The sequence below is a fragment of the Coregonus lavaretus genome (assembly GCF_964263955.1).
Source record: "Coregonus lavaretus genome assembly, contig: HAP1_SCAFFOLD_2863, whole genome shotgun sequence".
Taxonomy (NCBI): domain Eukaryota; kingdom Metazoa; phylum Chordata; class Actinopteri; order Salmoniformes; family Salmonidae; genus Coregonus; species Coregonus lavaretus.
The window spans coordinates 11,671-25,755 of NW_028157724.1; positions in this window are offsets into that span (position 1 = coordinate 11,671).

Below are 14,085 nucleotides of genomic sequence, written 5' to 3' on the forward strand. Positions count from 1 at the left end.
GGGGTTTCAAGTAATTAAGAATGTAAGGATATATTTAGACAATTTGTAGAAAGTTAATGCAAATGTTTTATTAGTCGGTGCCGGGTTCGATACAACAAGGACAGAGCTTTGCCTCTTGCTACTTCGAACTGACTCGAACAAATATCCACTCTCCCTTATATACCCTCGGTTACCATTTCCTTCACATACATCTGGTAAACCTCCATGGGCACTCCCTTTCTTTGATGTTATTACCCTTTACCCCTAGTCAGTATATCCTGTCCATCGATCATGCTATCATAAACATCAGTAATCTCCTTTGACATAACGGAATGCAGACCTCTGTGGCACCCAACCACTTATCTACTAACTCTAACCTGGTCCACACGATACTATGACATCATTACACAGTGTGTATTGATGGGGGCAAAGTAGTGAAATGTTGGCTAATCACTGACTACTGTGTGTTCTACAGACTAATCCTGCTGATGACCTTTGACACCAGCCTTAGTAGGACAGATCCTGTAGTCCCATTGGATGAAAGCTTTCAGCTGGGAACAAGCTCAAGATAATCTGACTCGGAAGTGGAAAAGACTGCACGGGGCTGGCAAGAGCCAACACGTATAGTCTATGTTCAAGGTCATGTAGCTCTTGAAGTTCAGTATTATTATTATTTATTTTTTTTATGTATGTATGCACTCACTAACTGTAAGTTGCTCTGGATAAGAGCGTCTGCTAAATGACTAAAATGTAAATGTAAAATGTAAGTTCTGTCAGACCAGCTGCCGTTGCCCAACACGAGGTTCACTAGTTGAGGAACATTCAACCAACACAACATCCATATTCAGTTAGACTGATGTTATAGTATAATATGGAATGCCTAGTATGCTCAACTGCATTGTGGTATAGATATTGCTACCTCTTGTACATATTTTTATAATGGGGTTTGATATAAAATGTATTTTATAATATTGTTTACAAGTGTACTGACAAGCGACTAAATGATTCCAGCTGCATCAGAAAAATAAAGTGTTGACTTAACTTCTGAATCAATTCATTGTGATATTCATTAAATGTGTTTGTCAAAAGAGAGATCAGGGACCAGAATAACGCTCAGGTTCTTCACAGTTTTATTTGAGACGACTGTACAACCATCAACATTGTCAGATCAAACAGCAGATGTCTTTATTTCTTGGAACCTAGAACTAGCATCTCTGTTTTGTCCGAGTTTAAAAGTAGAACATTTGCCACCATCCACTTCCTTATGTCTGAAAACACAGGCTTCCAGGGTGGGCAATTTTGGGGCTTCACCATGTTTCGTCGAAATGTACAGCTGTGTGTCGTCCGCATAGCAGTGAAAGTTGACATTGTGTTTCTGAATGACATCATCAAGAGGTAGAATATATAGTGAAAACAATAGTGGTCCTAAAACGGAACCTTGAGGAACACCGAAGATTACCATTGATTTGTCAGAGGACAAACCATCCACAGAGACTAACTGAAGAACTTGTCCACGTAGACAAATTAGGGTTTCCAATCTCTCCAAAAGAATGTAGTGATCGATGATGTCAAAAGCAGCACTAAGGACTAGGAGCACGAGGACAGACGCAGAGCCTTGGTCTGACGCCATTAAAAGGTAATTTACCAACGTCACGAGTGCAGTCTCAGTGCTATGATGGGGTATAAAACCAGACTGGAGCGCTTCCTATACATTATTTGTCTTCAGGATGGCAGTGAGTTACTGAGCAACATCTTTTTCAAAAATGTCTGAGAGGAATGGCAGATTCGATATATAGGCCGTTATTTTTTACATTCCGGGTCAAGGTTTTGGCTTTTTCAGGAGAGGCTTTATTACTGCCATTTTTAGTGAGTTTGGTAGACATCCGGAGGATAGGGAGCCCTTTATTATGTTCAACATAGAAGGGCCAAGCACAGGAAGTAGCTCTTTCAGTAGTGTAGTTGGAATAGGGTGCAGTAGGCAGCTGGAAAGTTTAGAGGCCATTAATATTTTCGTGAATGTGTCGAGAGATACAGGATAAAAAAACTTGAGCATCTCCGAGGTCCTGGCAGTTCTGTGCAGACTCAGGACAACTGAGTTTTGGAGAAATACGCATATTCAAAGAGGAGACCTTAGTTTGCTTAATGATCATAATATTTTCAGCGAAGAAGTTCATGAATTCATCACTGCTGAAGTGAATGCCATCCTCACTTGTGGAATCCTGCTTTATAGTTAGCTTTGCAACAGTATCAAAAATACAGCAGTCAGGGCTTTTCGAAATTGCGCACGGTACTCACTTTCCAAGCTAGTTGGAAGACTTCCAATTTGGTGGAGCGCCATTTCCGTTCCAATTTTTCTGGAAGCTTGTTTCAGGGCTCGGGTATTTTCTGTATACCAGGGAGCTAGTTTCTTGTGACCTTTTCTTTTGTTGTTTTTAGCGGTGTAACTGCATCTAGGGTATTACGCAAGGTTAGGTTTCTTCAGTTAGGTGGTTAACTGATTTGTGTACACCAACGTCCTTGGGTAGGTGGAGGGAGTCTGGAATGGCATCTAGTAATCTTTACGTTATCCTAGAGTTTATATCGTAGCTTTTGATAATCCTTGGTTGGGGTCTGAGCAAATAGTTTGTTGAGATTGCATACGTAATAAGATGGTTGTCCGATAGTCCAGGATTATGAGGAAAAACATTTAGATCCACGATATCTTTTTCACGGGACATAACTAGATACAGGGTATGATTGTGTCAATGCGTAGGTCCCAAGACATGTTGGACAACCCATTGAGTCGATGATGGCTCCAAAAGCCTTTTGGAGTGAGTCTGTGGACTTCTCCATGTGAATATTGAAGTCACCAATTTTTTTTATATTATCTGCCATGACTACGAGGTCCGATAGGAATTCAGGGAACTCTGTGAGGAAGGCTGTATAAGGCCCAGGAGTAAACAGTAAACAGGAGTAAACAGTAGCTATAAAAAGTGACTGAGTAGGCTGCATAGGTTTCATGACTAGAATCTCAAAAGACGAACAACCAATCCATCAAATATGAATTAATAAGCTGGGAAATATTTTTATCCTTTCTAGCTAGAGTCACAGAAAGATTTCAACAGTGGTTTGAGGAATACTACAAGTAGTAACCTGTGTGACACGTGACTTCCGTCTCGCTTCCGCATTGTCTCCGTGCTGCTCTGCTGTTTGTTGCTACTTGGCTACCTGCCAAACTATTCACGTTTTACTTTTAATAAACGTTTAATCAATCTCTGTGTTCAACAAATTTACCAACTTTTTAGTTTTGTCCTCACTCATCTTTTTTCGTTAAACTTTTTCACCCCGGACGTTTATCCCGAGACAGAAGAGTCATTTTCCTGTGCGTTTTAGCTGCCAACTTTACGTTATTTTCCGTTTTTCCATCGCAACTTTTTTTCCCTTATTCAACTTTTTCACTCCGGACGCTTTATCTGGACATGGCTCATCAACATCTTCAACAGCCGAAGCTAAGTAGTAACATTAACATGATGTCTTTTAATTGCAGTCGCTGTACTCATAATATACAGGAGAATTCTCGCCTTACGGCGAGAATAGCTGTGCTACAAGCCCAGCTTCAGACGCAATCGTTAGGCAAGAGTATTATCAGTGTAGGAAAGGAAGAAACAGCGTCTGTGCCACCAGTAAGTACAGACAGTAACGTTAGTATAACTCCCCCCGCACAGTCCCTGCAGCCGGACAACTTTCTCATGGCTTCTGGAGGGAAATACTGTTGGAATGCTCAACCGGTGTCGCTCATTCAGCCGACAGAAACCTTCAACCGGTTTTCCCCATTATGTAGCGAGTCGGAGTCTGAGTCTGAGTCTTCTCTAGTCTCTACTCCTCCCGTTACGGGGTCTGAGACGCCGAAGGCTCCCACCATTAGCTCTGACAAATTGAAAACCCTAGTCATTGGCGACTCCATTACCCGCAGTATTAGACTTAAAACGAATCACCCAGCGATCATACACTGTTTACCAGGGGGCAGGGCTACCGACGTTAAGGCTAATCTAAAGATGGTGCTGGCTAAAGCTAAAACTGGCGAGTGTAGAGAGTATAGAGATATTGTTATCCACGTCGGCACCAACGATGTTAGGATGAAACAGTCAGAGGTCACCAAGTGCAACATAACTTCAGCGTGTAAATCAGCTAGAAAGATGTGTCGGCATCGAGTAATTGTCTCTGGCCCCCTCCCAGTTAGGGGAAGTGACGAGCTCTACAGCAGAGTCTCAGCACTTAATCGCTGGTTGAAAACTGTTTTCTGCCCCTCCCAAAAGATAACATTTGTGGATAATTGGCCCTCTTTCTGGGACTCACCCACAAACAGGATCAAGCCTGACCTGCTGAGGAGTGACGGACTCCATCCTAGCTGGAGGGGTGCTCTCCTCTTATCTACCAACATAGATAGGGCTCTAACTCCTTTAGCCCCACAGTGAAATAGGGTGCAGGCCAGGCAGCAGGCTGTTAGCCAACCTGCCAGCTTAGTGGAGTCTGCCAATAGCATAGTCAGTGTAGTCAGCTCAGCCATACCCATTGAGACTGTGTCTGTGCCTCGACCTAGGTTGGGCAAAACTAAACATGGTGGTGTCCACCCTAGCAATCTTATTAGGATAAAGACCTCCTCCATTCCTGCCATTATTGAAAGAGATCGTGATACCTCACATCTCAAAATAGGGTTACTTAATGTTAGATCCCTCACTTCAAAGGCAGTCATAGTCAATGAACTAATCACTGATCATAATCTTGATGTGATTGGCCTGACTGAAACATGGCTTAAGCCTGATGAATTTGCTGTGTTAAATGAGGCCTCACCTCCTGGTTACACTAGTGACCATATTCCCCGTGCATCCCGCAAAGGCGGAGGTGTTGCTAACATTTACGATAGCAAATTTCAATTTACAAAAAAAAAAATGACGTTTTCATCTTTCGAGCTTCTAGTCATGAAATCTATGCAGCCTACTCAATCACTTTTTATAGCTACTGTTTACAGGCCTCCTGGGCCATATACAGCGTTCCTCTCTGAGTTTCCTGAATTCCTATCAGACCTTGTAGTCATAGCAGATCATATTCTAATTTTTGGTGATTTTAATATTCACATGGAGAAGTCCACAGACCCACTCCAAAAGTCCTTCGGAGCCATTATCGACTCAGTGGGTTTTGTCCAACATGTCTCTGGACCTACTCACTGCCACAGTCATACTCTGGACCTAGTTTTGTCCCATGGAATAAATGTTGTAGATCTTAATGTTTTTCCACAAAATCCTGGACTATCGGACCACCATTTTATTACGTTTGCAATCGCAACAAATAATCTGCTCAGACCCCAACCAAGGAGCATCAAAAGTCGTGCTATAAATTCTCAGACAACACAAAAATTCATTGATGCCCTTCCAGACCCCTTCTGCCTACCCAAGGACGTCAGAGGACAAAAATCAGTTAACCACTTAACTGAGGAACTAAATTTAACCTTGCACAATACCCTAGATGCAGTTGCACCCCTAAAAACGAAAAACATTTGTCATAAGAAACTAGCTCCCTGGTATACAGAAAATACCCGAGCTTTGAAGCAAGCTTCCAGGAAATTGGAACGGAAATGGCGCCACACCAAACTGGAAGTCTTCCGACTAGCTTGGAAAGACAGTACCGTGCAGTACCGAAGAGCCCTCACTGCTGCTCGATCATCCTACTTTTCCAAATTAATCGAGGAAAATAAGAACAATCCAAAATTTCTTTTTGATACTGTTGCAAAGCTAACTAAAAAGCAGCATTCCCTAAGAGAGGATGGTTTTCACTTCAGCAGTGATAAATTCATGAACTTCTTTGAGGAAAAGATCATGACCATTAGAAAGCAAATTACGGACTCCTCTTTGAATCTGCGTATTCCTCCAGGGCTTAGCTGTCCTGGATCTGCACAGCTCTGCGAGGGCCTGGGATCGGGAGAGACACTTAAGTGTTTTAGTACTATATCTCTTGACACAATGATGAAAATAATCATGGCCTCTAAACCTTCAAGCTGCATACTGGATCCTATTCCTACTAAACTGCTGAAGGAGCTGCTTCCTGTGCTTGGCCCTCCTATGTTGAACATAATAAACAGCTCTCTATCCACCGGATGTGTACCAAACTCACTAAAAGTGGCAGTGATAAAGCCTCTCTTGAAAAAGCCAAACCTTGACCCGGAAAATATAAAAAACTATCGGCCAATATCGAATCTTCCATTCCTCTCAAAAATTTTAGAAAAAGCTGTTGCGCAGCAACTCACTGCTTTTCTGAAGACAAACAATGTATACGAAATGCTTCAGTCTGGTTTTAGACCCCATCATAGCACTGAGACTGCACTTGTGAAGGTGGTAAATGACCTTTTAATGGCGTCAGACCGAGGCTCTGCATCTGTCCTCGTGCTACTAGACCTTAGTGCTGCCTTTGACACCATCGATCACCACATTCTTTTGGAGAGACTGGAAACCCAAATTGGTCTACACGGACAAGTTCTGGCCTGGTTTAGATCCTACCTGTCGGAAAGATATCAGTTTGTCTCTGTGAATGGTCTGTCCTCCGACAAATCAACTGTACATTTCGGTGTTCCTCAAGGTTCCGTTTTAGGACCACTATTGTTTTCACTATATATTTTACCTCTTGGGGATGTTATTCGAAAACATAATGTTAACTTTCACTGCTATGCGGATGACACACAGCTGTACATTTCAATGAAGCATGGTGAAGCCCCAAAATTGCCCTCGCTAGAAGCCTGTGTTTCAGACATAAGGAAGTGGATGGCTGAAAACTTTTTACTTTTAAACTCGGACAAAACAGAGATGCTTGTTCTAGGTCCCAAGAAACAAAGAGATCTTCTGTTAAATCTGACAATTCATCTTGATGGTTGTAAAGTCATCTCAAATAAAACTGTGAAGGACCTAGGCGTTACTCTTGACCCTGATCTCTCTTTTGACGAACATATCAAGACTGTTTCAAGGACAGCTTTTTTCCATCTACGTAACATTGCAAAAATCAGAAATTTTCTGTCCAAAAATGATGCAGAAAAATTAATCCATGCATTTGTTACTTCTAGATTAGACTACTGCAATGCTCTATTTTCCGGCTACCCGGATAAAGCACTAAATAAACTTCAGTTAGTGCTAAATACGGCTGCTAGAATCCTGACTAGAACCAAGAAATTTGATCATATTACTCCAGTGCTAGCTTCCCTACACTGGCTTCCTGTTAAGGCAAGGGCTGATTTCAAGGTTTTACTGTTAACCTATAAAGCGTTACATGGGCTTGCTCCTACCTATCTTTCCGAGTTGGTCCTGCCGTACATACCAATACGTACGCTACGGTCACAAGACGCAGGCCTCCTAATTGTCCCTAGAATTTCTAAGCAAACAGCGGGAGGCAGGGCTTTCTCCTATAGATCTCCATTTTTATGGAACAGTCTGCCTACCCATGTGAGAGACGCAGACTCGGTCTCAACCTTTAAGTCTTTACTGAAGACTTATCTCTTCAGTAGGTCATATGATTGAGTGTAGTCTGGCCCAGGAGTGTGAAGGTGAACGGAAAGGCTGGAGCAACGAACAGCCCTTGCTGTCTCTGCCAGGCCGGTTCCCCTCTCCACTGGGGTTCTCTGCCTCTAACCCTGTTGCAGGGGCTGAGTCACTGGCCTGCTGGTGCTCTTTCATGCCGTCCCTGGGAGGGGTGCGTCACTTGAGTGGGTTGAGTTACTGACGTGATCTTCCTGTCTGGGTTGGCGCCCCCCCCCCCCCTTGGTTTGTGCTGTGGTGGAGACCTCTGTGGGCTATACTCGGCCTTGTCTCAGGATTGTAAGTTGGTGGTTGGGGATATCCCTCTAGTGGTGCGGGGGCTGTGCTTTGGCGGAGTGGGTGGGGTTATATCCTTCCTGTTTGGCCCTGTCCGGGGGTTTCTTCGGATGGGGCCACAGTGTCTCCGGACCGCTCCTGTCTCAGCCTCCAGTATTTATGCTGCAGTAGTTTATGTGTCGGGGGGCTGGGGTTAGTTGGTTATACCTGGAGTACTTCTCCTGTCTTATCCAGTGTCCTGTGTGAATTTAAGTATGCTCTCTCTAATTCTCTCGTTCTCTCTTTCTCTCTGAGAACCTGAGCCCTAGGACCATACGTCAGGACTACCGGGCATGATGACACCCTGCTGCCCCCAGTCCGCCTGGCCTTGCTGCTATTCCAGTTTCAACTGTTCTGCCTGCGGCTACGAAACCCCTACCTGTCCCAGACCTGCTGTTTTCAACTCTAAATGATCGGCTATGAAAAGCCAACTGAGAGACCTGAGCCCTAGGACCATACGTCGGGACTACCGGCCGTGGTGACTCCTTGCTATCCCCAGTCCGCCTGGCCTTGCTGCTATTCCAGTTTAAACTGTTCTGCCTGCGGTTATGGAACCCCTACCTGTCCCAGACCTGCTGTTTTAAACTCTAATGATCGGCTATGAAAAGCCAACTGAGATTTATTCCTGATTATTATTTGACCATGCTTGTCACTTATGAACATTTTTGAACATCTTGGCATGGTTCTGTTATAATCTCCACCCGGCACAGCCAGAAGAGGACTGGCCACCCCTCATAGCCTGGTTCCTCTCTAGGTTTCTTCCTAGGTTTTGCCTTTCTAGGGAGTTTTTCCTAGCCACCGTGCTTCTACACCTGCATTACTAGCTGTTTGGGGTTTTAGGCTGGGTTTCTGTACAGCACTTCGAGATATTAGCTGATGTAAGAAGGGCTATATAAAATAAAATTGATTGATTGATTGATAGTAACGTAATGATTATGTGGAATATCAGCAGTTTTGCTGATACAAGCTATCAATAATATCTTCCTAAATTGGAGAGTTCCTACCTGCAGGAATTCTTTGTCTTCAGCTCTCTGCTTCTCATCTATGGCTTCAATACATTCTACAAAAGGATGATATCTCTCTGGTCATCTCCCCATTCCTCCTCTTCATCATCTGACTCTGTTGCTTCTCTTCCTCCCTCAGGGCAGCTATCCTGGCCGCCTCTTCCTCTCATAGAAACTGGTGAAGCGTCTCAAACTTCTCCTTAATCTTCCTTTCTGTGTGTAACTCTGGCAGCTCTGGTCCTCCATGGATCACTCAGCTTTCTTACTATGCTCTGCTGTCACTAGTGACTATGCCTTCACTAAAGGCATTCAGCTTCTCCTGTAAGACCTGCTGTGCAGAGTTGAATTTCTCCTGGACTTAAACAAAACGTATTATAGGATTCTGTGTTTGAAAACATTATTTTAACAAACCGACGGTAAATCTAAGCGCAGGCGGTAGCGTTATAGGTTCAGGGGTGTGTCAGAAATATTTTTTGCTGTTTTCACAATTAATCGGCACAATTGCTGTTGTTAGAGCCGAAGGGTTTTGATCAGGGTTCTTCAATTCCGGTCCTGGAGGGCCGAAACACTTCTGTTTTTTATTTCTACCTGGTAGTTAATTGCACTCACCTGGTGTCCCAGGTCTGAATTAGCCCCTGATTAGAAGGAGAGGATGAAAAACAGAGGTGTTTCGGCCCTCCAGGACCGGAATTGAAGAACCCTGGTTTTGATGAATAAACAAGTTGTGGGTGTGTCGAGGCTTGGCCCCTCACTGGCCAATCAGAACGTGCTCCAATGGCGAAATATGTGGTTGCTTGAAGTTGTGTATTTTACGGTCTTTTATGCCTTGGAATCAACTCCAATTCCAATGTTACATTTTATTTCTACATTTTAGTCATTTAGCAGACGCTCTTATCCAGAGCGACTTACAGTTAGTGAGTGCATACATTTTCTTATTATTATGTTAGTCCGTTATAGGTTTGTTAAATGGCTTACAGAAATGAAATAAAATGTAGACCTATCTTTGCAAATACGTTAACTTGAACTCGTTTGCATTCCACTTTGTTCTAAGTAATTGCACGGCTTCAAAAGCATTCCCACTGATATAGGGGCTAGGCCTACTGTAAATTGCATTATGGTTGAGCATGGACATGCCAAACATTGTCAATAAGCAAGATTACATTCTAATCAAAACAACAACTTGTTTTAAATAGGCTAATGTCACAATTACAGGCACCATCATTTTTCCCTGTGGCCATATAATGTTAAAACAACGCAGACTATAGAGGGATTTACATACATCCAAACTTTTCACAGTTGCTGGACAAAGATCCAGTATAAAGAGAAAGGGAGAATGTCCACTCACCGTTCTACTGCTCCCAAATAGGCCTGTGTTTCATGAACATAATCAGAACCATCTTACAGATCAGATCGCATTCACACCTCTCCAGAAGTTGCGTTGCATGCGCGCCACGGACGTTGTAGCCATAAAACCAGGAAGGTGAATTATTCTATACTGAACAAAAATATAAAACGCAACATGTAAAGGGTAAAGTATTGGTCCCATGTTTCATGAGCTGAAATAAAAGATCCCAGAAATGTTCCATACGCACAAAAAGCTTATTTCTTTCCAATTCTGTGCAGAAATTAGTTTGCATCCCTGTTAGTGAACATTTCTCCTTTGCCAAGATAATCCACCCACCTGACAGGTGTGGCATATCAAGAAGCTGATTAAACAGCATGATCATTACACAGGTGCACCTTGTGCTGTGGACAATAAAAGGCCACTCTAAAATGTGCAGTTTTATCACACAACACAATGCCACAGATGTCTCAAATTTTGAGGGAGCGTGCAATTGGCATGCTGACTGCAGGAATGTCCACCAGAGCTGTTGCCAGAGAATTTAATGTTAATTTCTCTACCATAAGCCGCCTCCAGCATCATTTTAGAGAATCTGGCAGTATGTCCAATCAGCCTCACAACCGCAGACCACGTGTAACCACGCCAGCCCAGGACCTCCACATCTGGCTTCACATCACCTGCGGGATTGTCTGAGACCAGCCACCCGGACAGCTGATGAAACTGAGGAGTATTTATTTCTGTAATAAATACCTTTTGTGGGGAAAAACTAATTCTGATTGGCTGGGCCTGGCTCCCCAATGGGTGGGCCTGTGCCCTCCCAGGCCCACCCATGGCTGCTCCCCTGCCCAGTCATGTGAAATCCATAGATTAGGACCTAATTTATTTATTTCAATTGACTGATTTCCTTATATGAACTGTTGCGTCTATATTTTTGTTCAGTATAATAAGATTGGTTGTAATAAAACGAAAACGAAAAACAAGCAATACTTTTTTTTTTTTTTACAACAACAATAAATACATGTAAAATGGGTTTTGAACATATGAAATGAAAAAACAAGCAGTTGTTACAGGTTACAGATAACTTCTAAATACAAGGTTCACCGGTATTCACCAAGGTTCTCATCTCTCCTATCATGATGGACACGTAGCCTACATCATGGAGGGGGTTTTACGCACGTACAAAACGAGACCTGATTGGCTAGCATAGTGTGGGCCTGTCTACACTACATAGATAAAAAGGGAACGTCAGCTCACTGTTTCACATATTTTAATAAAGCTTTGGTGATTACATTTCACATTTTTGTCATTTAGCAGACGCTCTTGTCCAGAGCGACTTACAGGAGCAATTAGGGTTAAGTGCCTTGCTTAAGGGAACAGACAGATTTTTCACCTAGTCGGCTCGGGGATTAGAACCAGCGATCTTTCCGTTACTGGCACAACGCGCTTAACCACTAAGCTACCTGCCGCCCAGCTAAAATGTATTTCCAAGCGGTTTTCGGGAGCCAAACCCTTTATCGACAGTCTTGACTACTTCGCGATTGCATTGGGCAGGACAAAAAGAAAAGGCTTAAATAGAGAGGACGGGAGGCTACGGTTGTTTTTTTTAAACCAAATAAAATGAAATGGTGGAAAAACATTCGTTTTTTTCTGTTTCTAAATACAAAGTATACAGGCACCAGAAGCAAGTGCTCTGTGTGCTAGTTGGAGTTTGACACACCAAACAGATGGGTTGCAAATCCTCTAGACAAAAGAGCTTGAGTTTCTCTCCATGCAGACTGAAGATCACCTCAGGCTCTGCTGGGGCAAGGGGAGTCTGAAGATGACTGTTCTCTATCCTGTAGGAAGGCTTCACACAGATTCCTCAAAGCCAAGTAAAGTGGAGGCTCCATTAAAGATATTTGCTTACAAAGTGGATACCCAGGAGATTCCTTCTCTTCCCAGCTTCTCTCTAGACGGGTTTTACAGAAGCTGTGGCCACACAACAGGAGGACTGGATCTCCGAAGCATCTCTCGGCACTCGAGAAAAGGACAGGTCGTCTGGGAGTGACCTGGATCTGGCTGACATTCATTTTATCCGTCAGCCACACTCCAGGATCTGTATTGGTCTTTAGGGAAAATATATCTCCCTGCTTTTCTTTGCTGTTGTTGCTTTACCACTCTGTAATAATGAAAATCTGTAAGTTACTAAATCTAGTAGCTAGTGAGTCTCTGTTGCAGGACATGTTGTTTCTGTAGTGTGGTGGTTAGCTTGTTAGCCTCATACGCTTTAGATCCAGGGTTTCATAGGCATTGAGCGTTAGAAATAAACTTTAAATAAACATACAGTAATGTACTGTTATTATAAAAAAATGAATACAAGTGAGCCAGATGTGGCTGAACATTCCACTGAGTTCATTGTGTCATACTTCTTTTCACAGGATGGGCGAGTTCCACTCACATGATGTGTGTGTGTGTGTGTGTGTGTGTGAGTTTTACTTGGAGAAAACCATAAGGCAGGGGTATTCAAGAGCCTGGAGGTCCGGCGCACTGTTGGTTTTCTGTTCTACCTAATAATGAATTGCACCCACCTGGGTGTCCCAGGTCTAAATCAGTCCTTGATTCGAGGGGGGAAATGAAAGATCACTAATACTGCCCTAAGATCACTAATACTTTTCCAGGACTTACACTGTGAAAGGACAGGTGTACAGGCCTATAACACATTTAGAATATAATTGTGATCTTCATGTATTTAACTTGATTAGGCCTATATATAAACGGAGGTGAGTCCAACTCACGCTCATGTGATGAGGTAGCCCTGCCTGCGACCCTCAGACTAAGAGGGAATTCCTTCTTGGCATAATGGTTAAAACGTTGGTTTCACGTGGGTGACCTCACCCATAACACCTATTAGATATGCAACCCATAAACAACCTAAACGTTCACGTATACAAACGACTGTGTTCAGCCACTAGTGAGCAATCCTCTCCCTCTCCCTGTGAACCATAGAGATAAATATAGAGGACTCTAGTGCCCGGAAGCCCGTTTTAGGCATAGGGCAGCGCCGTTGAGAACTTTCACAATTTTTAAGTAGTCAACTGGGTGGGACTTCCTGTGGGTTTAAGGAAGTATCACATGATTCCATCCGGGTCATCAGGAGGGATCAGCCAATGAAATATACTTGTGAGCAAACATTCCATAACTGCAGGCGGCAGTAAATAGTCAACCATGGCTTCATATATGTTCAGACAACACCCTCCAGGTGGCAGTGTGCCCCCTCTCAGTTTGTTTGCCAACTCATAGAACTGGTAGAAGAAGAAAATGTACTACTTCAAAATGGAGATTGTCTCAAATATGATAAAATACGGGGGAAGTAGGCCAGAATGTCCTTTCTTTAAATCGGCATCAGACCTGCCTAATTCTCACTTGAAACATAGCTTGTGTGTTTAATAGGTTAAATTACACATTCTGTTAACATCGGACTGCAATTTGTACTCTGACATTTCAGTTTTTGATATGATAATTTATCATGAAGTAGTTTGGATGTAGTTAAGTACTTTTTCAAAGTAACTTTAGTAAAACTGTATTTTTCTTAAAGGTAGCTTTAGTGTAGCTTTACTTCTTCCAGTGTGAAGTAATTGGTAGCTTGGTAAACTTTATTTCTTAAAGTAGCTTCCCCCAACTCAATCCTGGGGACCTCGAGGGGTGCACGTTTTAGTTTTTTTGCCCTAGCACTACACAGCTGATTAAAATAATAAATATCATCATCAAGCTTTGATCATTTGAATCAGTTGTATGGTGCTAGGGCAAAAACTAAAATGTCCTAACACACCTAACACACCCGATTCCACTAAAGCAAAGACTTGATGAGTAGATTTAGCTGAATCAAGTGTGTCAGTGCTGGGGAAATAAC